This window comes from Syngnathus typhle, linkage group LG22 (genome assembly GCF_033458585.1).
Source record: "Syngnathus typhle isolate RoL2023-S1 ecotype Sweden linkage group LG22, RoL_Styp_1.0, whole genome shotgun sequence".
Lineage (NCBI taxonomy): Eukaryota > Metazoa > Chordata > Actinopteri > Syngnathiformes > Syngnathidae > Syngnathus > Syngnathus typhle.
The window spans coordinates 6,412,251-6,437,105 of NC_083759.1; the positions used below are offsets into that span (position 1 = coordinate 6,412,251).

Below are 24,855 nucleotides of genomic sequence, written 5' to 3' on the forward strand. Positions count from 1 at the left end.
AGCAGGTATTTTATATGAACATAAAATTGGAATGCATAGTTAAGGCTGGGTCAATCTATTTTCATAAAACTGAAGTACATATGTGTATACATATACATACGTACATCATCCATGTATATGTACTTATGTGTATATGTATACATGTGCATATTTATTCATGTAATTAGGCTCATAGTAATTGACTAATAGTATATACATCTTTATTTTTGTTTTAAATCTTTTTTTATTTTTAATTCACAACTGCACAACAAACTAATTTTTTATAATAGTCATAAAATTAAAATTATTTTAAAAAGTGACAGTAGGTACTGTGCACGTTTTTTCTCGTCAACAGCCACTAATAATAAAATACTCTAACGCCATCGTGTGGACAAAGAGTGAACTGTTCAATTCTACCTTAGAAATTCACAAATAAGTACGCCTAATAACTACATTAAATGAATTATTATATTAAAAGTAATTCAGTCTTAACATTGTGTGATCTGAAATATTTATTTGTTCAGTTTGGACAAATTTGATGTAGTCAAAAGTCAAATAATAAAATCATCTCTGCATACATCCTAACTAAACCAGAGCTGCAACATTAGACGTATAGAGGAGCTCAGACAAGGCAAGGAGTCCTTCTTCGTGGAACATTCAGCTCATCTGAGCAAATATAAACTCACGGGAACTCTTGGTCTGAGAAATGCAACAGATGGCCACTGTTGTTTCAAGCATTACGCTGAATAAGCACTTATTCTGCACGCACCATATTGCCTAATTGGGGGATCTAGAAAGAATATTATGTAATGTATTCAGTATGACATTATGTAAATCTGGGATAGAAAACTGGCGCCCCTCGTCCACACTCACACCCTCGATTAATTTCAGAAAATAAAAGCGTACTGACCAATTGAAAGATGTAATACCCGTGTTAACCACAGGACGGCAGGCGTAACTTAGAAGTGCCTTTAAACGGCAGTAACAAGTAATTCTTTATTTCTTCTTTTTTTTTTCTTTTAACACAGCGTTAACAGTTTGTTTAAAAGGCATGAGTATTTTGTGATTTTTTTCAATCCGAATGGTTATAGTCACGCTTAATAGTGTTTCAAACGCGTATTGTGGTTTATCAGGTAGCCATTGCTATGCACTATAAATCGTTAACATAAGTGGGTGACCCCTGCCAGGTAAGTGGGTCAGCCTGTTTAATTGGAATTTGAATGTCATTTGGGAAATTATATTGTCGTATAATATTAACATTTTTGAGTAAGTTAAGTTTTATGAAGAAGTATCTTTGATGGGGTGGCAGATATTCATATTGTCCATGTGAATTGAAATATAAAATGTGAAGACACACTTATGTACATAAGCTTAATAAAAACAGGCATATGCACATATTTTGTCTATAATTTGAATTTTCTTTTCATACATTTAAAAGGTTAAAAGGTGTGTGGTCCTTATCTCCCCCCCTGTAGCGCTGAGGAAAAATTGTGGCTCCCTTCATCAACACCCATCATCACCCTTGCGCCATGGTGGCTTGGAGAGATCATACCTTGCAAGTCTTCAGCAGAGGTCCAAGCAAAATGTCATCGCAAACAATATATTCCCTCAAATGCATTGCATCTGTTACACATACAGCCGTCATCGTTCTAGCAAATTTTTAATCACGTGATTGTCTCCTTCAGGTATCCGTAGCAGCAAGATGGAGGCAACATGTGCCAGCGTCCTGTGCGGTGAGGCGCGACCCAATTTGCAATTTTTAGACCTACGGTTATCTAAAAAAAAAATATGTTGATGTGATTGATCATATTTTAGGCACAATATTGAAATTAATAGTGTTTTTTTAAAATCAATGATCATTATCAAAACTGTCCCTTTAATGAGTTTTACCAAATAATCACCCAAAAACATGTCATCTAAAAATCTCCCCGCTACATGTTACTCAAAGAAAAATGTGACCAAATAAATAAAACCAAAATCGATATTTAAAAAGCAGCTTTTTAAGCAAGCTGCTCTTCAAAGTCTGCTCTAAACTGATCGCACTTTTCTTATCGGAGAGCTTTATTGTACAGCAGATCTTGTGCTGCTCCACGAGCGCCCTTTTTTATGCTGCTCATTTGTCAAGGACTTAACGTGGCCATAAAGTGTTTCATTGGCGTTGTCCTGCTACCGGTCGCTCTTGTGTGGACATCAACTTTTATGTTCTACAGTATATGTTTATGTGACCGCAGGCGACACGTGACATTGTTCTATGGGATTACCGCATGCCTAATTGCGTAATGCAAACTCCCCAGGCCCTTATACATACGTATGTGTGTCAACTCATGTGTGTCACCTTAGGTTATGTTGAATTATGTTATCTTATGTAATAGGCATTCTGTAACACGCCCATCGGTCACAATGTGTAAAAAAAAAAAAAAAAAAAAAAAATTATTATTACTGCATAACTCCTGAAAAAATGTGACAGCGCCCCAAAATAAATCAGCAAGAAATAATAATAAAAATAAAAATCGCCAGAAGAATTCTGCACAATTAAAAAGGATTCTATTATTTCTTGGATACGTGTAACTAAATAAACTTAAAAACGTGGATGCGTCTCAACTGTGACATTTCATTATTTCAATGGAAGTCCACAGCCGTGTTGTTATGCAGGAATAGTCTTACTTTCCTCAGAGGAAGAATCTAAGCATTATGGCAAGCAATTAACCTTCAAAAAAAGAAGAAAGAAAAGCTCAGTGGCGGTGGGTTCAGAGTGAATCAATGCCGTTTCATTCCCAGACAGAGATAATGGATCAACACAGACATACTGTCTGACAGCATAAATGGTTTTTTAGTGTAATTCCGCTTCCAAGACCTCCCACTTACTTGATCTTACTTAGTACTACATAAGAAGTCGTAAGCAGGAAGTACTTTGAGTGAAAGTAGACCTTCGTCAGCTGTCTTCGGGATAACATTTCATCGAAGTTTGAAGGCCTTCAACATTTTATGATTACTGCTTTAGCAATGGGAGAATAAATAACAAGTTCACCCCTAAAAGTTTGTTCCGCACACTCCTGTGCAATATGAGAGACAATACTCTTTGCTAATACTAATTGCTAAGGGGAATAATGGCGTCCTCGGCCAGTCAATTAAGCACATGGCTGCAGAGAATTGAGGAGAAAATAGAACGTTGATAAAAAGGCCGACTATCTGCCGGACTGTAACGTTTTCCTCCAGGATGAGACGTGTGGAGGGTTTTAGTGAAGTAACCTTTTTGGAGTGTCTCTGCCTTCATTTGCATGCAGTCAAGCGTGATATTTATAGTCTCTCGCAGATAGGACCGAGCCTTTTTAAACACTGTCTGTCCCGTCTGGATTCCAGCGCCACCTGAATTCTAATCACCGGCACCCATCCGAATCTGAGTCGGAATGAAAGCAAGGACAAGCAATCATTCGTTTGGGAAGATAATGTTTTCTCAGAAAGTCAATGCTACTGGAAGAGAAGCTGTGCTGCAAACAATTGTCAGTTGAGATCCACGGGGCTTTTGTCAGAATAAAATAAAAAAAAACTCTCGATAAAATTGTTAAAAAAATAAAAAAGTACTTGGATCTAATTGGATCTAAAACGAAGCCTCGTTGGCCAACATCACTCCTGCACTTCTGCCAAGTGTACTACGGGAGGCGCTGTTGAGCCAATGTTTGGCCCGAGCACGCTTGCACATAAAGGGGAGGGGCATGAACCGGAGTAAAGTGTCTTTTACACGCTGCTTTCCTCCAGTCTTCATCAGCGCACCTGCGACAAGCTGTCGGCCGCCTTCGGTGACCCGCAACGCGGACGAACGCGCTCACCTTTTCGCGACCCTCCGCTGCGCCGACTTGGACAACAATGCACCAGCGGCCCGTCTTCTTTGCCGGATAAACAACCGCGTCGCAAGAGACGACGGACTGACGGAAAAACTGAGGAACGAACCCAAGCCGCAGCTACGGGTGCTTGTCGGCCGGGGCGAGGAAGCGAGGACCAGCGGAGCAGCGAGCGGCTCCGCGAGGTAAGACACCCTGCGGCCGCCTTTGGGTGCTCGTATGTCGGCATCAATCGATGGATTTAAACGTTGTGCGCAGGCGCTGATGCTAATCAACTTGTATATTATTATTATCAATATTATAATGATTTTTTTTACATGCATGCATTTGGTACTTATTATGGAAGTTGGAATCAACCCACGTTTTATTGCATTTTGCATAAATCTGCATGAAGTAGTGGTTTATTGTTATTTCCTAAACACAGGGTTCATTTTGCATTGTTTTAGCAATGGTGATGTAAACAATGACCGAGACTTTATCTTGCACGCATTGTACCACCTTTAGCCGGCTTTGCATAATATTAACACTATGGGTTCACAATATTAGGAATTCGACCTCTCACCCCTCGAATAAGCACGCATCGATAGTATGCATGTTTTTGTTTTTCGAGCAACTTCCTGACAGCGTCTATATTTAGTCACCACTCGACTTGGCCAAGTCAGCCCCAGGCGTCATGTTGATTCCAGTGATGGTATTATCATAATCTGGCCTCCATATTTAGCATGATTTATCAACCCCCACCACCCCTCTTACTTGGTGCTGATGCTTTTACGAGCTGGGTGAAGCATCATCACCAACGTGCACTGTACGTCACTGTACTGAAGTCAATTTTCTTTATATATTTAACTCCCTGTATTTTTTTGAAAATTAGTGGTTGCTTTGTTTTATTTCCTCTTGTGACAAGTTATCATTTTTCTAATCCATATCGAAATTTATTTTTACTCCTGTCCTCAAGTATCAGTAGTACTACTTAGCATGTGAGTAGTTTTGCTGTATGTACAGTATTACAGTACTTCCCTCTGTCACTGAGAGTAATCTGTCCTTGTCTTATGTGACTCACGCCGGCCGAAGGACTCGCTTTGGCCGGAGGAATTCATTTCAAGGTCCAACCGGAGACATTTATCCTATTCGGCGATGGCCCCCGGTGTCACTTTGCTCAGCAAATTACAATACCATTGCCCCAGGGGATTTATGTCGTCGTTATTACCTCCACCAAGCACGAAAGTACGACTAGGTTGGATTTACGTGAAACTTAAGAAATAGATGTTTGTGCTGTTGGAGTCGCAATGGAATTGTCCACTTGCCTCAAGACAAAATGTTAGCATCCGTCCAGCTTGCGGTTTGTGTTGTTTTTGATTCCTGAGACAGAGATTTGTCTTAACAAGGTAATGACAATTTATTGACATTTTGCATCCTCGTGCACTCTGTTGATTGGATGAAGGGTTGTTTTGAGTGCCATGTTTCTGGGCATCGTGAAGTGGTTAAGGAAAAAATGATCAGGACTAATACGTCATGCGTGTTCTTGCATTGTCGCCGCTGGTTTGGCCTCAGGTTATGTGCTGTTTGGAAAAAAATAAAAGAAGTGAAGCGGTGCCAGCGTACCTCGTAAAACATGGAGGCGACGCAAGATGGTTTTGTGTGTGTTCACCGTGCTCATGTTTGCTTCAGTGACATAGCAGCAAATATTAACCCGTTGCCATGTGGACTGATCTATAAATGCTTTTCCAAGTCAAACCATTTGATGAAATAAATGTTTCTGCATATGATTGAAACAAATGAAAGGAAAAAAATAACTTTGTTGCGTTCTTCTGCCTAATGAAGCCAAATTATGCGTGTGATTTCCGTCACTGGGCGCCTCTTGAGTCGTGAAGGGCATCTTATCTTACTGCACTTGAGCACGTGCAAAACGTTAAGTGCGATACTTCAATATTAGTCCTTTTGTGATTGGATCATGATTGAAACAATTGATTTTGCATAATCAAGTCTAAGAAAGCAATTCAACAAAGTAAAAGAAAGATTAAGTACTTCATTAGCATTAGCAATTTTTTTTTCCTCCAACCCTTTTTTTAGAGAATGCTGCTGAAGTGGCGATGGCTTGAGTGAAACGTCTGGGCAGGAAAAAAAACCGACGGAAGCGCCTTTTTAGCCACCAACTTAGCGCTCGCCTGCACTTAGCCTAATTGCTCCATGCAGTGATCGCTTTAGCGGCAATCATTGATCACAACGCATTGCCCCGATGCTGACTCGTGTTGATTAGCGTGTCCGATAGAAGTGGCTCGGGTTGGCTGTGACGTGACATGCCTGCTAATAACTTGATGAAAGCCTTTTAGAAGTGGCACAACGTTGATGGCAGCAGTCGGACTGAGGCGACTTTGTCTCTGTTGCTATCTTTTGTGCAGCATAACCGCGAGGTGCCTCTTCACCATGTTTGCATTGAAACCTGGGCTTGATGAATCGACTAAAGTCTGCAGTCTTCACATTCCTACCGGGTTTTAGTTCAATTCGGATTTATTTCATGTATTCAGGAGCCAAATATTCCCTTCTTTAAACGTTCACAACATTGAATCAGTTGATTTTGGAAATGATACAATAAGCTACTGTAAAGTGTCCTTGGAATACACTCGAATCAATTGAATATTAACATTTGACTTTTTTTTTTTTTAAATGCCGCACTTTGCAGCATTTCTCCTCCAGTGCCTGTTTAAAGCCGTAATCGTTTCCTCAATGCCCACTCAAGCTTTGGACGCTTTGCTTCGGAAACACTCAGGGGCGAGCGCCCGCTTTGAGGCCCGAGCTTGTCAGGCGCCATCAGAGAGGGCGGATGGTGAGGGGCCGGCCGGGTCTTGAGAGTCTCGACGGGGGGGCCACTTAAGCCTGTTAGCCTCATATGATGACACAGCGGGATGGCCGCGCATGCAGGCGGGCGGCTTGGGAAAAGACGTCTATCCGCTCAGCGCTTCGCTGTCAATGTCGGGATGCAAACCGATATTCCACGCGCTATCATTTCAACTTTGCGCCGTATGTCATGTACTATTTAAGCCCTACTGGATGTTTTTAAAAAATGCAGCGTGCCGGCGGAACGGCGCGGATGTCTCGTTGTAATAATTCATCACAAATTTCAATAATTGAGGGTAAACCCTAAATAGAAGTCCACTGTAACAAAATGTCGCGTAAGCTTCTTGTGCTAGCCGCCGACTGCTTTGCCGCCACATGCTTGTCACTCGTGATGAAAAGCTAGCGCTTAAGCTAGCACTGTTTCACTTGTCCTAATGAAGGCGATGGTTCAGGAAGAGCATGTTTGGATTTGTCATTAGCAGCTACTGTAAGTAATCACTAACGACAATTAATGACCCCCAATACTTTTGTGCCGCAGGTATTTACGCAGGCAAAAATCCACCGCCAGCATTAATTCATCAACAGCCGAGCGAACGAGCGAGCCCGCTCCGGCCAGGCTGGGCCTTTGCCAATATTTCATGACGATGGCAAACGGGTTGTAAATAAGACTCGATTAGAAATGCGCACACACACCTTGGCGCAAATATGATTTATGTATCCTCTTAAGTCGAGAGCCACAAATGCAAATGAGACGTGTTGCTTGTAGAAGCTTTTACGTGTTTATTCCTTCGCCGCAGACAAATGATTAACGACCGCCAAATGGGATGATAACCCGAAATGAAAACCTCGCTCGTAACTTGTTTATAACGGTGATTTAATCTTATTTTTACCTTATGGGATTAATAACATTTATCTATGCAAACTCATATCGAGGCTGGGGTCCTTTTGATGTTTTATTAGTCAGCTACAACGAACACCAGGGGGAGCTAGATTGATAGACCAAGTAATAATAAAAAATAACAAAAAAATTATAGAGCACCAAAGAATTGCGTTAAAAGCTGCAACTTGAGTGTACCTTTTAAAGTTAAAATTAATGCAAATGTAGAAGGAAGTAAATTGAAAATAAGTGAAATTATAAAATAGTAAAATGGCTGCCGTTTTTCTAACTTAAAATGAGTTCTTTGGGAAACGCTTTCCGAGATAGCTGGATGACGCTAAATTACAAAAACACAACGGTTACTCCATCCCGGCTCCCGGTTTTATTGTTCATTACTCAGCCACTCACGGCTTAATGTCGATAAAGAAAGTCATGAAGGGTCAGATGCGGTCACTCACTTTACGACATGTCCGGGGCGTACGCGGGATATCGGATGCCGGCGCCCGACGGGTGAAGCAACATTTAAAAGGGGCGCGTCCGCATTGGCGCCAAACCCGAATGGCTTCTCCGAGGCCTTAATTGCCCTCCACTGATTAAAAGCCGCCTTTTTTTTCCCGAGCATATTTCACAGTCGAGCGGCAACGCGGGTCGATGCAACATTACGCGGATGATTTATGGCCCCCCTGCAAGGCCGTCCAAGCCGCTAAAGTTACTTAACTGACTTTGTTACTGGAGGTTTTGTTTATCGTGCATAGAGGAGGCAAAATATACTTCTATAGGGAGAAGTCAATGAGGTTGTTAATGATGCCCGCACTTAATGGAAGCATCTCTCATTTCATGGTGGGTACACTTTTTTTTTTTTTTTCCTCCCCCCCAGGCTTCTTAATTATGCCGCTCGATAAGTTTTTTTCTGATTACTAGTGATGTTTCCCGTTGGTGTATTGTGGAAATATTACACATTTAAAACCCACAATTCCAATAGAGGTAGATCACTGTGTAAATGGAGGAGAAAAAAAAAATATATATATATATATTCTTAATGAGTATTATTAGGGGCTGAGCAATTACTGCTGCAAGTTTATTTATTTATTTTTTTTATTATTATATTGTTACACATTTCGAGTGGCTTAAACATGCACAAAACTCTCAGAATGTGGCCACAACCCCAAGGTGGCCGGGGCTCCTTTATAGCCGCTCGCAGTTGTCGTTATTATTGCCATTTGATTTCTTCACTCTCTCCTTTCTACAAAAGCAATGTTGCATAAAAACACATTTTATGACTATTTATTATGATATAAAGTATGTGTCCAAATTCATAGTTGCTGGAAAATCATGGAATCTGATCTTGAGTGTTCTGTATCATCCCATTTAATAATTCAGAATTTCTCAGGTCCTTTTTGCAACAAGTTCCTTTCCTCCCCTGACTTCTTTTTACTTTTTGGAATGAAGCCGTATTCTTCCAGCCTGCAACGATCCCCTCGGGTTGGATTTTGCCAGGAGGCACTTTTGTCCTTTCTTGTTTTTTTTTCCCCTGCACCATCATCACATCCCAGTCGAGAGAAATACGACTTCATCCCAAAAACTGCCATCCGTCCTCCACACTCTTATTATTAAGTCTTCCACTTTTAACACTTGGAGAAGTTTTGCCGGGAAACTGTCATCGCCAATATTCGGGTATGTGCAGATCCTGGCGTTCCGAGCCCCCCCCCCAAAAAAAATCCCCCCGCATTTTTTTTTTTCCACACTGTCAAACTTGAGCTGCCGAATGCTTCTTATTTGCATTGTAGCCGATTTTTCTTCCCAGAACCCCTCGAGAGAGAACACTTGAATCTGTGTTTTATTCGTGCGTAGGTGTAGAAATGTGTTGGAGGGGAAAAAGTGTGGATTGTCAGTCTTAAGCAAGAAGTAAGACATGTGTGCCGTCAGTGAGGCTTTCTTCAGGCTTTTCCTCAGAGCTGCATGTGGAATTTGCTCGCGATCCTGGCAAGCCTGGCGACGAGCGGAAGGCGCTCCCACTTCCACTCTGGCACAGACCAAGTGTCACGTTTGCACCGCCATGTCTTGTTTTTGCACCAAAATGGCGCTTTTGACACCACCGTGACGTGTTTCGACACCGCAATGTTGTCATTTTGCACCATTTTGTCATGTTTTTCCACTGTGATGTTGCACCGCGCTGTCATGTCCAATGTCGTTTTTATGCCGCTATGTTGTGTGTTACAGTTGGGGTGGTGTCATTTGTATCACCATGATGTCATGTTTTTACTATATGATTACCATATTTCTACAGTCCCTTTGTAGTGGTGTCTCTACTTTTTCCATCCATCTTAATGTCTTGCACTCATTTTTTACTTTGGTGTCCAATTCCTGAGAGCTTTTCCGACTTCTACAGCTGTACGCCTCCTGCTTGACCTTTTCCCGCCATAGAATTAGCCGACGTGGCGCGCTAATGTTCAGGACATTCACGCCGGCTTTATTGATAGCTTCCGCCAGTCCCGGCAGAGTCGTTTATCTGGTCTCCAGATAGCCACGATTGCGCTAATATATCTCCCGATGCAGATTGTCCATTTCAGCAAAAGAGGTGCGTCGTTGTCATCATTTATAGGCCGCCAGTATAGCAGCAGTGGGCTTTGGATTTGTAACCGTTAACGATGTCACGTCATAAAGTTTTGTTGTTTCCGCAGGTGTGTGACGAGAATACGCGCCGGATGTAATTTGTCTGTGATGAGCATCGCTGTCATCCACAAGAGACCAAAGGTAAGACGCGGTAAAGCGGAACATGCTAATGATGCTAAAGCGATATTTTGCGGCCATTATGTGAATTCTTTGAAAAAAAACAAAAATGTATTTTTTTTACCGTTTTTTTCCATGTATAATGCGCCCCCATGTATAATACGCACCCTAAAAATGGCATGTCGATGCTGGAAAAAAGCCTGTACCCATGTATAATACGCACCCAAATTTTGACTCCTACTTAAGTCCGTAAACGTAAAATTATTTCAGAAAAAAGATCATCTTTGGTAACAACCGGATGTTATTCTGCCGGTCATTATCACTGCGCATGCGCTAGCAAACTCAATAGCGAAGAAATGTTTTGGATTAGTGTAGGGTACATCGTGACAGCAAACGAGCAGGTGATCGAGCAAGCGTCTGATACGAAAGCATTGTGTTTGTATGGAGCGTGTTTGAAGTGATTAGCAGAGAAGAAAGCGGATCTGTAATGGTGGCCTCCGTATCATATCCGGATTAAAAAAAAAAAAAAAAAAAAATCTTTTTTGTACCCATGTATAATGCGCACCCCAGATTTTAGGACAATAAATTAGTTAAATTTTGCGCATTATACATGGAAAAAACGGTAAATGGTATAAGGTTTGTGGTTTATCAAGTTCTCAGTATTGTCTTAAAACTGAGGACATTTTGAATTAATTTTGGTACAAGTTGACACGCTAGCCCTTACAACCGGCATCACGGTTTCTCGAATTGTCTTGTCCTCGCCGCTAAAATTGAGATAAAAACAGTCTGTCCAAACCCCAAAAGGTTAAAAACGACTCAGCGGCAGGGCCCGGCGTTGACAGACACAATCCGTTTCTTTTATAATACACCTTGGAAAGTAACGGTCATGATCACCGCGGCGCCCGCTGTTTACTCTGAGACCCCAGACGACGACGCGAAGCTGTCAGGCCTCATCATTCTCGCTGCTTACCTCACGTAATGACAGATGACAAGACGCCGCCGTGAGGAAAAGTGGCTCTGCCAGTCGCACGCAGAACAGAAACCCGCCACACAAAGGCACGCCGCGGACCCGCCGTGGTTGAACGACTGCAGGGCACTTTGGGAAACGTGGCCTACCTAGGTCTTGCCTTAAACTCACAGTTGGGAGGCAGCTTGGTAACATTTGTGCTTGAGGTTAACAGATCTTTGGGCCATCTTTACGTTTATTTTAACCTAATTATCCTATTATACCAGGGGTGGGCAAACTTTTTGACTCGCGGGCCGAACTGGGTTCTAAATTTGGACCGGAGGGCCGGACAAGGAGCAGATGGACGTAGGCGTTGTGTGAAGTCATATAAGCGACCTGTAAAGGTCATTGCATAAAAGATCTTGGCCTTTAGTAGGTAGTAAAGCATGGATATTCCAAACAATTTTTTTGAAAACAAATGCATTTATTAACAGCATTAAAAAAATAATAATTCACTAAAAAACTGCTATCAGTGATTCTCATAAAATACGACACTGTTATTATGAACAACAATCTCCATCACTTCAGTGCCTGCAGGTCAGATTAATGAAAGATGTTTATCTTATGAGATCACGGCAAACATTCTGACCAAATATATCATCTTGAAGAATCGGTGAAAGCATACATCAAAACAGCAACACGGTAAGGGGTATCTGAAAATCAGAGCAGAGTTTTAACTCGCAAACACCTGGTAACAGAGGTGAGGAAACGGGAAACACCTCCTTAAAGTAAGCCTTAAGAACTTTACAGGTTAAGATTAGTCGCAAATAGGTGGTGCATCAATGTCCTTGAGCATCCTGCATTGTTTGAAAATGAGAATGGTCGCTAGTTTCAATCCCTGCTATGTGTACAAATCATATTCAAAATGCATTTTTTTACAATAAACTTGAGAGCCTCCCGTTCATTTTCAGTGGGAACAGTGTTGTTGGTCTCCCTTTTTTGCTAGTGCGTCATAGTCTGGAGTAAAATTTGTTGTGGCAATTCTTAGGCGAGATCCGAGGTGTTGGTCCGTTTACCTTGATCTGTGACGGGTTGATGTTGATGTGGCTGAACGTCACGTCGCGTACGTCGAGCCAAATCGTCCACTCTTTTTTAACATTCGGCACACTTCTTTTTTTCGGGCCACTCATTTTAATGGAAGGATTCCAGGGGAAGGTTTGTGGGTGGCTTTAGCGCAAAACTGCATCTGAAAGCTCAGCGCGCGAATTATAAGAATGCTGTCGTCAAAGCCCACGCTCTAAATTCGGGACTGATACGAATAGAGCGAGAGTGCGCCAAGTCCGTACTACTGAGTACGTACACGCACTTGTGAGTGTGCACCGAGCTTTCTGACACGGCTTCCGGTAGTAAATGCGCAGGCGAGCGCTTCGCCATCTACTGGGAAAACGCAGTCATTGCAGGCAAAATGACCAAAAAAAAAAGTTTAATAATACAATTTGTTCAGGGTTGGCGGGCCGGATTAAACGGTCCCGTGGGCCGGATGTGGCCCGCGGGCCGTAGTTTGCCCACCGATGTATTATACCAATAACCAATTATTCAATGAGAGAAACATTGGCTGAATTTTATGTTAATGTGTAACAATGCATTCATGGGATACGGCTTCATGCATTATTGTCTTTTTAGTGCATAGCATTATATAGAAAGCTGTGTCTAAATTTTTTTTTTTTTGTATGAGTGTCTTTGGATCACATTAGACAATGGGGGGGGGGGGCACTTATTGCATTACCCGGCAAGAAAAAAAAAAAATCATTTTCTAAGCTGCTGACAAAGCACAATTGTAGATATAGCCAATGCAGGGGGGTTTGGGTGGTGGTAATGAGGTGACCCTTGAACTTGCTGCAAGGTGGGCTATCAAGATGAGGTGTGTGGAAGCTCAAGTTTTTCCCCGCACATCAGTTAACCCGCCCTTGTTGAAATTCAAATGTGCAATGCGGATAGCGTGGAAGTCTGGGGAGTTGCGTGTTTAAGCGTGGCATCGTAAGAGGCGGACACATACCGGTGCACAGCGGGGGGTCCGAGCAACATATCCAGGCCGCTGAGGCTAATAATGCGCGCGAATGGCCCCTTTTTGCAGCGTGCGAGCCATCACGGATGATTTACGACGCTGCTTGAGCCTCGCTAGTTTGCCTCGCAAGAGCGGCAGCAAGTGACTGCAATGCATCTGGCATGTATTACAAGGAGCGTCTTTCTTACTATGTCTGAGACAAGTGATTTTCTTCAGCTACCGTGGACCACAACCGCTGGCTGGGTGTTTTGAGGAAAATCTGGAAGGAAAAAGTGACGTGAGCCTTTGCCTCCCTGTCCTGGGCTCTGCTCTGTTTTATGAGGCGGACTATTTTCAGAAAGCCGATTGTTACCTACTTGGGCAATTGTTGCTGTGGTTTTGAGTACGTACATGTCTTTACTGGAATGGCAATCGCCCCTCACCATGCTAAAGGCTATGTGGGATTGGCTAAGTGCTAAGTAGCTTATTGACTAAAGACAGCAACATTGTTTGTTTGTAGTGTCGCGTGAGAACGATGTAAAACACTGCTTTGTCTGAGATTTCACCGCTTTGTTGTTGTTTTTTTTATAAATTCTGTGGCTTTGAGCTGAATTTGAGACACACGACTTAAATCAACAAGGCAACATAATGGCTCTCGCATTCATAACGACTTTACTAGAGGAAAAGAGCCAGCTGGTCTTTCACTGAACACCAGCAAATCTTTGTTTTTTTTTACCCCTTTGTGGCAGTTTGTTTGGGCTTGAAAGCCGCTGCCGCAAATATGAAATGCCTCTTTGTTTTTTTTGTTTTTACGTCGAAGGTTCCCCTCAAAGTGGGAGAAATATTCTGACACTAAGTTGTATTCATCCATTGTTGTCTGTGTCAACATCGAGCACTCAGTCCTCCAAAATGATTTTCTCATCTCGCACGTCCGGCACGTCGGCTGCAGTCTTATTTAAGCCTTTCGACTCTCTATTGATTTTCATACAGGGTGTCTTCATCCCCAGAGGTTGTTGAGAGTCTTGAGCGGGTTTTCATTTTCAGGCCCTTGGACTTTCACTGTCGCAGGTGATGTCATCTTAGCCGATAATCATTTGTGTGACCTTGTTCTTTCCTTCTCCTATTTAATCGCAGAATCAGCATTTGTGGTTGGATGTATTATGACAAGACATTTTGTCTGTGGTGCTGTTCCGATGATGGACATGTGATGGAGACAATTGAGTTGTAGCCATATTCTTGAATACACTTAAAAAAACACACACACATTACTCTTGTTTCCTTACTTTTCAAACCATTTTGTTCAGTTGGTCCTCTGATCTATGGAGCGAATTGGGAGCAGAGCCTCGGGGAGCGCCTCCCCTTAGAACACACCTGTTCGCTCCCTTTCTTTGGTTCGCCTTTCTGTCTCGAGGCTATGTTGTTTTGCCCGTGCCAAAAATCAATAGCTATTACACTCGAGAGAGGACGACGTGCCATACCTCGCCCCGCCTGACGGCTGTCATCTCTTTTAATTGCCGCGCTAATACCGTCCCCGTTCAGTCTGGATGTAGGTCAGCGGGCCTACGGGCGGTCCTTCGTCTTCTTCCTACTCGATACTCCGCCAAGTGAAAACCTGAGCGAGTCGGTTTGGGTTCACCCCAAAAGTAGATGAGTAGGACTCGGTGAACAGGCCAAACAAATCTTTGCAATATGTTCTATGTGTTCCCCTTCAAATAAATACTATATATGGATTGCTGTTAATGTAGTGTCTTTGCCGTGTGTCTTTTCCAAGCACGTGTTTCAAATAACAAGCCAGGGGTTTTTGACCTTGACTTGATTTTCGGTGAAGGGCTCCAATTTGTATCGTCAGATGTTTGTCATGTCGACGATTGGAACTCCTCCCGTCATGGTGTCTCGCTTTAGATGGCCGGAAGAGCACAGGTGCTTGAAACACATTGTTCGATGGCTGCAGTGTGTGTTTGCGTGCATGTGTGTGTGTGTGTGTGTGTGTGTACGGCCAAGTATACCCACCCAGCTGGGCTGGACGGAGCCGGTGGCAGTGTTTCTCGAACCATCTGCCGCTCCGCTGCTCGCCTCGCCGACCTCGTCCACATGCCAATGCCAAAAACATGAGGAGGATCCTTCTGTTGACTATTGGATGGCTTCATTACCTCCACCAAGGAGATGATCAACACAATATATATTTCTGGGCTTAATCGTCCCATTAATCGGTTTTTGAAAATCTTTTCTGACAATTCATTTGAGATAAGGCACTCTTTGAAAAGATAGTGACTGGTTTGAGGATACTCGAAGCATAATAGTGCCCGAATTAGTCCTTTGTTATCATTTTTTATCTCTAAGATGATTTTCTTTTACTTGTAATTAAATATGAACTAATTATATTGTATTTGTGCTAGCTGTGGACCGTAGGAGTCTGGTATTCGCCACCGGCGCACAAATGAGTCACTGAATAAATGAATCTAATATATTTTCTCATTTATTCAATTGAGTCTGGGATTAGATTCTCTCCGCCTGTTTAATATTTCACGGGCGCACTCGTGTCCATTAGTGACATTTTGGATGTTCCTAAACTAGCGCCACACGTTAGCTTAAGTTGAAGCAGTGCTCTCGGCGTAAAAAAATGAAGTTAAGTGTTCGTTCATTTTTGTAGATGCAATCTTTCAACGAAAATCAAAAAAAAAAAAAAAAATTCTTCGCCTCCACTAAAGATCTCTCGCAGAGCGTGGGCGTGTTTTATTTGGAATATGCCTATCAAGGGACAAAGAGCGGGAACAGGAAGTCTCGCTTGTTTATTACTTATTAGCGATTCCGCTCAAACGAGTTTGTTTAGCACGTACTTAATTACCTCCATCGCATTAAAGCTCAGAATAGACATGCCTGTTCTTGGCGGCGACGGCAGCCCGGCTCGCCCGTGGCGCTGATTTGATGTGAGCTCCGCTAGACAATTTGCAGTTTATTACTGCTGTGTCCAGCTCGGTCCCTGATGAGATTAATCAATGTCTGCGAATGGCGGGCGACGCGCCGTTTGCACTCGCCGGAGCTCATATCCGAAACGATCCGCCAACCGGCCGATTCGTAACTGCGTTCGAGTTTGGGTTGGGAACCGCGATGGTTGGCCTCCAGGGACCGACGAGGCTCTAACCAATTTCAACTTCAAGACTCTTGAACTCTTTGTGTTCTTTTAATGGACCTAGACAGTGGTGCCTTGACTTATAAGATTCATTTCTTTCACAACTAAGGTTGTAACTCAATTCACCAAATACATTTTTTCCCTGTTAAATCAATTAAAATGCCATGTGTATATTTTTTACCGGAGAGTGCATTAGTGACTGTGACTCTCCTTGCCCACATGCGAGGGCATGACATGTGTCTCATAATCTCGCATGGGCCGGACCAAAACAGTGCAACGTTCTTGTTTTACCGCAACACTTCTGGTAATTGTGTGAAGGGGAGGTGTTGACTTTGATTGATTGTTTAGCCCTTTTGCTATTTGTGCACTCACACCTGCACACGCACACACACACACACACACGCAGTGAGGCTTGATGAATTATGTATTGCTGCACTGGAAACAAAGCAATCAATATAAAATGTCTGCCTTGGCTATTGAGCACAAACACTGGCAGTGAAAAAAGAGAGAGATCAGGTGTTTATGTAGGCGGCGTGGACGCAAGTATTGGGACGCAGCTCATAATCAACCAATCAATCACGACTTAGATTAGACTCTTGACCAAAGCAGCCAAGCTATACTAGACCACTATTGCTACTCTAGTGTTGGGGGATCAAACATAGTTGTGATATATTTCTTTCATTAAAAGCTGCAAATTGTTCCAATGCGACCGATTTCTTCGATGCTACTTTTGGCACCCTCTTTTTGGAGCACAAGGGTAATTTGTTAGCAAAAAAAAAAAAAAAAAGAGATCCTCATTGTACCAATTTTCGGTACCCCAGTCTTTCCCAATGTTTTTTGTGACTTTGTACTAAAACAACATTACTACTGTACCGCAATTTGTTATCTTGCTCCAAGACAACCAAAGCCAAATTTGTCCCCAGTGGAGCATGCAGGGTTTCGTTTGCATCCTCCACTAGCTTGCTTGCTCGGAGCCCATGAGAGAGATGCGGCTGATTAAGAGCTACAGGTTGCTGGAGGAGAACGACCTTGGCGTTGGTATCGGAGAATGTGGAAAAGGCTGGCGAGCGGTAGCGCTCCCCAGACAAGCGGCGCAGTCCGAACAATGAGCTGCAGGCCTTTTTTTTTTTTTTAAATTCATCTGCTTGTCTGGATGTACCCTGCATAGGATAGCCATGATTAATAAATTATCCATTACTGATTTATGAAGGATTATGTCAATCACAGACAATTTGGTACCAGAATGGATTTTTCTTCCGTAGCGCCTAAGAGTGCTGTAGCAGAAATGATCCCAAGCGACAAATCTTTAAAATATGAGGGATTATTGCTCTATTTAAAAAAAAAAAAAAATAGGAAAAGAGCCCAAACGTGTTTACGAAGTGCACGTCATACCTACATCTTGAAACTTAGAGTGCGATTCGCTGTAGCATTAAAATTAAAACCATCCAGTACTGATATTTATTCAAGATGTAATATTGTCAACGATGTTCACTGCAGCCAATCTAATGTGGCCCGTGGCATTTGAGCAAAAAAATACATCTGCCGCCTCGTTCAAATCCAGACAGCTGCTCAAAAAGGCGGCGGTGGCGGCGGCGTTTTCTCGCACACTTGATGTTATCCTGCTACGGGGCGAAAGCGAAAAAAAAAAATCTATTGCACCGTGTTTTCACACCATTTTCTTCACTTTATGTAGACCTGCGCTAACCCTGGCCGGCGAGCAATTACATTCGGCTGTGCTGTGACATTTCATTCAAATGACGGACACCTCGACACGGATGATTTCCCGTCATATCAAATTGATGCCATATGTGGCATTGCTACAACTACAATGTGCTAGAGACCAGACATGTTAAATGAGGCTTGAGAAAATAATTTTAATTTTAGTACGTTTTAGCACAATCGAATAAAATGCCCCAGGGGCTTAACTGACAGGGCTTTTAGTTAGATTAACTGAAAATCTATATGTTGCCTTCCAAGCTAAGCTAATGAGACCAGGTTGGCGTTTTGTTTAAATAACCAAAGTGTAACATTATTGTACAAAATTGAGAATAACAAGGCTCCTGTTTGCAATGCTAGCATTAGGTGGCTACGGCGAAGCTAACAAACTCCCAGTTTAGAAGTCCACACCATGAGTGAAAATAATCGCAAGGATTCCAAAGATGGCTGTCACCTCAGAGCTTGTTCGCACGGGCGACTCACGTCTGACGAGGCGAGTGCCTATTTACTCACTGCACTCTTGGTCCTCTTCCGTTGGAGGGTTCTCAACAAAGCTGTGCATTTTTATCGCTTGTAGAGCAATCATTCTTTCAAGCCCCCAGGCTGAACGCTGAGTCAGCTCCCCTTCGTATGTAGATTGGCTCCCTCAGCCCGAGGGGGTTATTGATCTTACAACCCCGTTTTTTTATACACAGGAAATGTTGCGCCCAAACTTGTTTGGCTACACCGGAGCCCTGCTGGGCCAAGGATGAGAACAATGTCACACTGTGAGGAGAATCCTGTACGTTCATCGTTACGGTATGCACGGAAGTTAATAACCAAGCTACGTCGCGAAAAGGCCCAGACGATCAACAACACGGCTCAAGGCGACATTTTTCTCACTTGCACCACCAAACGACGCTTTATGATTTTAAGTTGACTAGCCCGGCGTTGCCGAGCGCAGCTTGCCGCTGTGAAATAAAATCTTAAAAACACGACAGCGCCCGCCGTCCTGCGGGTGACTAACGCTCTTTTCGAGCGAGCGAGGAGCCGCAGGGAGCGGATCAATGGCAACGTGGGAGCCGAAGAGAAGCACAAAACCCTTTGTTTTCATTTTGTTGTTGTTTTTAGCAAGGTATACGTTTGAATAATTTATTTGGTTTTGTCCCGGTGTAGACTATTTATTAGTGTGGCGACTTTATTGGAGACCAACCTCGCACTTGTGTTTTGTTTTGCGAAGAAATCTCCAATGAATGCTCTGCTGTGCTTAAAAATCCATAATTGCCTTTTGATAATAACGCACTCGTCTCCAGACAAAGAAAAAGACATGGCTAAGACTTCTAATTGTGATATTTGGCCTCAACTTTGACCTGTTTTCTGTCTCTTTTAAAAGTTTGAAAAGCATTTGGCTTCCCCACAGAGGCGACTGTTTGGTCAAAGATCAGCACACAACTCTGCTCCCCCCTTCGATGAGAAACTACTGCAATGTTTCTTCAACAAAACGTCTCTTACTTTGAACCCACTTACAAAAAACAAAAACTAGAACCAGAACCTGACTATTTTTCAATCCAAAAAATCTCTCTGACATACTTGGCTCATACATGTGCCCGATTCTTATTTTTCAGCCTTTTTGCAATGAAGACATTTCCTCACTGTCAGCAGTCAGTGTTTGGTGTGTCCTCTGAATGTCTGCTGATATCTCCCAAGGTGCGGACACACGCACACGCACGCACACGCACGCACACACACACACACACACACATGCACACGCACACACAGCAGGTGTCTGGCTTTCCCCCGTTGCCATCTAGTGTGACCGCCTTTGCTTGAGTGACGGCTCTTAGTTTGTCTGCGTGTCCGTGGTTACGGCCCAAGGGCTCTCACCCGGGGGACTGTGACCTTGTCAACACTCCTGAAAGCAGAGATGGATGGCCCCGAGCCCCCTCTGCCCCAAGCCGTGAGCCCCGAGCTCATTTTCTGCCCCTCCGCACCAAAAGAAGCCTCAATATTAGCGTCTCAGTTGACTCGATGTCAAAAAAACATGAGAAGAAAAACGAACACCAATAACTGGAGAACCGGTTTTATAGACACGGGGATTCCTCGTGGATGTTGACAGAGCACCCTGCTGCTTTTGTTTGGAGGAGCGTAAGCGCACACCAGCTGGGATGTCAGGGCTGTCATCTTGGAGAACTCCAAGCGCAAAACTTGAATTAGCTGTAGAACTCAAATCTATCCTCAGTGTCCAACCAATAACTACAACTAAGAATTGAACTTGTAGCTCATCCGATTTTCGCCTTTTTCATAATTGGCACTATTTTACCGCAAGGGCGAAGGTCTCTTCCCACGATACGCCGCATAAAAATAATCCGTCGCTTTTTGACTACGTGTTTAAAGTGGCTGCTACTTTCTTTCGGCACGCGTGCAAGACGGAGGCAATAGAAACCGGAATTGTCTATAAACTCTCGTCCTCCCGTGGACCGTTCAGACGCACGCGGTGTCATCGAGAATTAATTCGTCCGCTTAGCCGCTAGACATGGAAAAGTGTGTTTGCAAGGCATGTACAAAAACTGTCAGGAGGCCACGTCGCTGACTGGCATCCGGAATTCAAAAAGCCACAGGTTAGCTAGCATGCGACACTTTTCCAAGATTTTAGTGTGAATTATTTTGTGATAAGCAATCTTGCTCCTGACTGCTTGCATTTGACAAGGCGATTAATATGTTAATAATTAATTATGTTTGTAGTGGAGTAGAGGAAACTGTACATGTGTCAATGACGGCAACTGGAACCGGGACACGAGCGAACTGACACTATAAAACAATCATGACGAAGAGAAAACACACGTTAAGAACATTTAGTCAAATGTCGTCGTCTCCGAAACTGTGCCCGTTGTACTCGCTCGTTGTGTTTAGTGACCGTGAGGTGACCTCGCCGCATCCCCCTCCGCCCCCACCGCGGCAACCTGACCGGAGCACAGGGCCCATTACTATTTGATGAGCGGGAAGGGGCTCGTACCACCGCGTATTTCCACCGGCCCGCAACGAGTCAGCACTTTAGCGCGGCTCCACTGGAGGGGGTCGCCCGGCGGGCATGTCGCTCCTCTTACGCCGCCTTGCCTGTGGTTATCAAGATGACTGCTGTGCCGCCAACTCCCAGTGACCCTGCGCCGAACCTCTTTCCATATCTATTTTTAAGTGCTTGCTCTGTTTTGAGCAAGGAGAAACACCACACGATGTCACTCTTCTTTTCCCAAGTGACAAACTCGAGCCAGAATTAGACGCGACATGACTTTCCATCCCGAGACGAGTCTGATTTTACTAAAGAGTTTTTTCTTTTCTACTTCATGTCATTTCTAATGTGCTAAGCTAGTGCTAAGCTATCATTGCCTTGTGCTGTGGAAGCTGTATTTCAGCTTCCCCCGCCGCTTACTTTCCTAGTGTTGCGAGTCCGCAGCAACAACGGCGCCCTCGGGCCTCCGGACAGCCCATCGGCGGCCGGCTTGACAAGTCATTGTCTTTTCCTAAGCCGTGGTAATTCATCAGCGCCGCGGTACCGCCTCTGGATGATTGCGTTTTGGACAGAGCAATCTCCGCCGTGTCATATATGCTTTGGTTTTCGCAGCGCCGACGCAACTTAGACGGCAAATGCGCGGAGACGGCGAAAGGCGCTTGGGTTTGCAAATTGAATCTGGTGCTGCCGCCACTCGCTGTTTAGGCCTCCTCCTCCTCCACGGGGTTGCAACTTTCTTTTTGTACTGTCATTTCGCCAGTGATTCAGAGAAGGATGAAAAATGGACACGATGAGCCTCTTCACGTCGATTTCAAGCTTGAGTTCAGGTTTCACGTTAGGGTTTTAAGCCAGGACATTTCAAATGAGAGTTTGAGACACAGTTGTGGTTTCAGATTAGGGTTCAAAGACAGGGAAGATCAACCTTTAAGTAGCCCGGGCTTCTTTCCTCTCCTAATCTACCTAATGACATGCTCCTCACGCTTCAGAAGCGTTTTCATATTCCTCTGTTGGACTTCGCCGTTTATGTCGGCGTTTAAGTGCTACCTCTGTACTACGCTTGATTAAGGCCAATAAGATCCGCTAACTAACGTTTTATAGTGAGTTTTCCACACTAACTACGTATGATCTAATCCGCTGTTGACTGCCATTGCGGGCAGAGTAAAAAATGTCTGCGTGTGTTTTTCATCTGGCCGCCGCCGATGGACTCGAGTTGCTCATCTGTCAGCGGTCAAAGCGCCCATTCACAGCCTCGCACAAAGGAGACGAGAGGAGCGCTCGCGCAAGAACAGAGAGGGAGGCATTGTGTCAAGGTTCGGATTGCTACGGGAAAATTCTTCGGGTTTCAATCTTGTTTTAGGGTTACGGATTTCCATTTCAAGCTCATTTTGTTATCAGAATAAGTTTTGGCAATGAACTTGGGCAATTGAATGTGATCCTCCACAAGCTCGGCTGCAATTTAACTCGATAGTTGGTAATGAACAGCAGCAGTGCCTCTAAATGGCTGCTCTGACTTTCTAGATGACTAACAGTCATGTTGATTAGATTTGCTCAATATGCTGCCGTCGCACTGACTTTGTCATAGCACATGATGGCAACCGTAAATAACAGAGATAAGAAAAATGCAATCTGACTCTCTGGAAGACTTCAGCGAGAAACAAGCACAAACTGACAAGGAGCTGTAATTTATTTACTGTGTCATAGCTCGCTTTATAATTGCATTTCACTCTTGAGCAAAAATGCAGATTCAATCTCTTCCCTAATTTTTGTCATTTGTTTGCCCTTCCCGCATTGATAAATGAACATTTTGGTAATCAAGCATAATCTGTAGATCCGTAATGCAGATGGATTCGGCCAGCAGATAATTTTGTGTGTTTGTATGATTTGGATTGTTCCCTCTTGTCATTCTACATGCACTAGTCAACCAGCTCAATTATGTTTGATGCAAGGACCTGAGGCTAATTGCAATGTTTATCCTGGCGGCAGGTTAAAGAGTGTTAGAAAGTGTCATCTAGTGTTTGTAAAATGTCACTCTGAATGATTAGCCCTCATGAATAAATGTTGGGTGTCTGCAAAAAGTCGATAAATATGCTTAATCCGCTCACCTGCTGCGTGTTAGCATGGTCGTATTTGGGCTAACTAGCTCCCATGGCACATTTTACTTTTTTCTTTTCCAGTCCATCCATGTTGTGATGCTCTTTTTAAGCATTGTACAACTGTGTAGTAATGCCAACACTTGTTTTTGTCTTTTTAACAGCCATAATTAGTGCTGTTGGCAACGTTAGCCAACTTGTCTTCATGGCGCTAACTTTTAGTTTACAAACATTTCAGCTTTCAGAAGTGTCATGGTTATCGTGGTTCTTAGATGTCTTCTAGGGACCGGTTAGCATACAATGGTTATTAACGCGTCGTGGTTTTATCTCTTTTTCCGAGGCCCCTTAGAATGCTCACGACCTCCTGTGGCACATTTAGCCCATTTTCCTTTTATCGTCATGGCGCTAGTGTTATTTGTTAGCTTTGTATTCATTTATTTGACCTAACTTTGCAGCTTTGGGTACAAATAGAAATGGTTGTTTATAACTATCACAGTTTGAGATGTTTTTTGGGGCTTGTTAGCATGCTAACTAGCTCCCCGGTGTCAAGTTTTGCACATGTTGACTGTCTTTATGAACATTTAGAAATCACCATATCGGCGCATAATATAAATGATAAACTACGGTTATTTGTTATACCTTATGTGGCACATTTTGCATCTTTTTCAGCATTAAATCCATTTTGGTTATCATTATTTATAGCCCTCTAAAACACTCATCCCCATCAAATATCTTTAGCCTCATGAACGCTAATGTTATTTGTCAGCCTGTCATCAACAAGATTGACTTGGATGTTTTTTTTTTTTTTTTTTAGTGTGTGTAAGACAATAATATGATGCGTGTGTCGACTAAACTCAAGGGAACCGCACAACGAGGCGATCCTTTAGTGTCTTTACACTCTGGCAAGTGAAATAGCGCCATCAAAAGCCCCTGTGTGTGTATTCTTTTTAGGGGGTGTTGTGCTAGTGGTTGCTTGTGTGTGTGTGTGTTTGTTGGTTATGGCAGTGATGGTGTTTCACTTGGCTGCAAACAGCAGTCATGAGGGACCAGAGAAGTGATGACACACTTCTCTCTCGCTGCACTTCAACTAACCTCAGTCTCACACGCACACACCCATTCACATACAGACACACACGGACTGTGCAGCACATGTACACACAACAGCAACGTAAACAAACAAGGCCATATGCAAACACAAGCAAGCACGAAAGCATGTTTGCATATGGATAAAGAAACACTTGATACATAAAATACAGTGTGCGTATGAGTGAGTGTGTCTTCTGTGTTTGTCTTCCAGTCTTTTGGAAATGGTCATATTTATTAAAAATCTGTAGTGAATATTAGGGATGTTTTTGGCTGTTCTACGCCAGAAACATGCTAAAATGAGCTCCCACGAAAGTCGAGCCCTCGAAATTCTCGCTGGCCCACACAAGAATCACCTTTCTGCCTTATGTTCGTCTTATTCGCTTCTTTAGCCGTCTTTTTTTTTTCCATTTGTGTTTATCGATTTGTGCAGAAACAAAAGGATGCACACCTCAGCAGTTACGGCGAGGGCTTTAAAAGTTGAAAGTGGAAAGCTCAGCAAGCAGCAGCAGGAAGGAGAAAGAATGCTCTTGGAGTAGTTTTGGCTTTTATTTGTTTTGCTCTTTTCTCTTGGCACCCTCAAGATTTTTTTTTTTTTCC

The 24,855-nt window shown here is 43.3% G+C and overlaps 1 protein-coding gene across 2 annotated transcripts in view; it reads left to right on the forward strand.

The window, feature by feature from the left end:
- The first annotated feature begins 3,731 nt into the window (after positions 1-3,731).
- Positions 3,732-24,855, forward strand: part of LOC133146277 (kelch-like protein 29) — a 93,295-nt gene continuing 72,171 nt past the window's right edge. The window contains exons 1-3 of one of the 2 annotated variants that reach the window (XM_061269778.1): positions 3,732-4,003; positions 10,212-10,284; positions 19,701-19,782. The gene's annotated coding sequence lies outside the window, so the exon portion shown is untranslated. The remainder of the gene's footprint in view (positions 4,004-10,211; positions 10,285-19,700; positions 19,783-24,855) is intronic. The other variant, XM_061269779.1, reaches the window with a different exon arrangement.